Below are 2,160 nucleotides of genomic sequence, written 5' to 3'. Positions count from 1 at the left end.
CTGAACACCAATACTCTCTAAGTGGAGGTCTACTTTACAATGAAAATATTTCTTTTCATTTTGATTTTGCTAATGACCATCAATAAATCATAGTACATATCTCATTTAATTTGGGGTCTTATCAGTTTATGTCTCTAAACCGTTTTTGGTGGGTTAACAAACGACACAACCTGCAATGCCTGCTGCAGGCGAGCTGTTACTAATTGCTCAAGGTCAAATGCTCCCTTAGCTCCTTCATTCCACAGGCCCTGGAGATGGCTAAGACAGGCAGAGCTGCAGCGACCTCTCACCACTGAGAAGTCAGACCCCTGTGGAGTTCAAGTCTAGCCCTGGGTCCACCTTTGGAGTCTGACTCTACTTCCTGCAACACAGACTCCGAGAGAAAAATCCTGAGCTTGGATTTTAGTGCACTGGAATCCAGGCCTTGCCAATCTCAGACTAATCTGTTCTGTTCCTCTGCTAGACTGCCCTGCGTCACAACTTGTATGTGCTGGCTGCAGCAACACTGGGTCTCAGGTTGGTACCAGTGACCTCCAGGCTGTGGGCACTGGTGGGAGAGAGAAGACGGAGCCAGCCTCCTCTTGAAGGGCAAGGGCAAGAGACAATGCGCCCAAAGTGGAAAAAGGGCAGTTCTGGTGGGACATACAAGTTCTTCTCTCTGAGCATGGGGGGTTTTTCTCCCTCAGCAGAGGGTCGAAACGGAGACCTCCAGAGGCCCCTTCCAACCTAATCTTTTCTATTATTATTTGCCAGACTTGCAAGGAACCACTGCAGTAAATGTTACTACTGATCAGCCCTGGGCCCTATGCTCACTCTGCTCATTAGAAGCTGCATTTTAACTACAGCTCCAGAAGGTAGTGAGTAACGGCTACTGTCGTGTTCAGTGCTACTGCAAACAGCTGCCAAACACGTGAAGTCCTGTAATGACGTGTCTGTTCTAAGTAACCTCAGTAATTAATGGCACTATATTATAAGACAGAACTACCATACCTGCACACTGCAGCTGCTTCTGTTCACTCCCCAAGCACATGCCTGAAGTAGAAGAAAGAGCAGATGGCGACTTTCCAGGTAGCATCTCTTCCCAGGCAGGTGCAGCCAGTGCAAAGGCAACAACAAAAAAAATCATCTGAAAACACAGTACAGAAGGAGCATTTCAAGTATGAGTCCCAGCTCCACAGATTTTTGTAGTAGGAGGCAATGCATTTGTGTTACAGATGTACTGTCTATCCTGGCTGCAAACGCATTTAAGCTAGCTGCATGAATGTACCCAGTCGTATCTCAGCAGAAACACTCTCTGAGCAGGGGCCTCTTTGTACTGTCCCAGGGATCAGAGCGGGCTGCAACAACAAGGGAAAGTAAACTGAAATGTTATTATGTTAGGGGTCATTGCCATGAAGTGAGTTCTTGGTTAATTGTGAGAAAAGGTGTAGTCAGAGTTTGTAAGGACCAAGAGGATTTTTTCAAAGGTAATTAGTAGCTGAGAGAGTGGCTGGTGGCTGTCCCAAGTTGAGGCAAAAGCTGTGTTAAGTGAAGCGGTATGCACGTAGTTTCTTCAGCCTGCCCAGAGTCAGGAGGAGACACTTAAATGAGAAACCCAATCATCATTATCACAAAAAAAGTACAACCTTTCTTAATTGTTTCCTATCTTGTTATCAGTTCTATAGACTTCATCCTCTCTTCTATCCCTTGCCAGCACAAGGATTTGGCTTTTATATCCTCTCAATTTCCAAGCAGTCAGTTGCTCTACCAGCACAACACTTTGGAAACACACTAGAAAGCTGCTCTGGCCACACTACTCAAGATTCTCTTGAATTCCAGTCACCTGCAGAAACAAGAGATATAAAATCAAATCCTTTCAACAGAGAGCAGCCCTTGAACTTAGAAGCATGACAAGTTACTTACTGTGTTCCACAGTGCATCAGGAGTTGAGCATAACTTACAAGCAGTTGGAGATGTAGCATTCAGGCTGTGTCACAGGAGTAGTCCTAGAGTGCAGTTCAGACCTTGAATCCTATCCCTGTTCTTCACCTGCTGCATCTTGTTACTTTTTCTGACTCAGATGATTTTTCTTTAGGAAGTGGGTCAGATGATAAATAAGTCGGTTTTCCTTAGCACTACAGAGATGAAATCATTCATGGGTTGGACAAAAATAGCACCTTT

Source organism: Pelecanus crispus, chromosome 9 (assembly GCF_030463565.1).
Source record: "Pelecanus crispus isolate bPelCri1 chromosome 9, bPelCri1.pri, whole genome shotgun sequence".
Classification (NCBI taxonomy): Eukaryota; Metazoa; Chordata; class Aves; order Pelecaniformes; family Pelecanidae; genus Pelecanus; species Pelecanus crispus.
The sequence above is the reverse complement of the archived record's forward strand: the minus strand, read 5'-3'. Positions refer to the sequence as shown.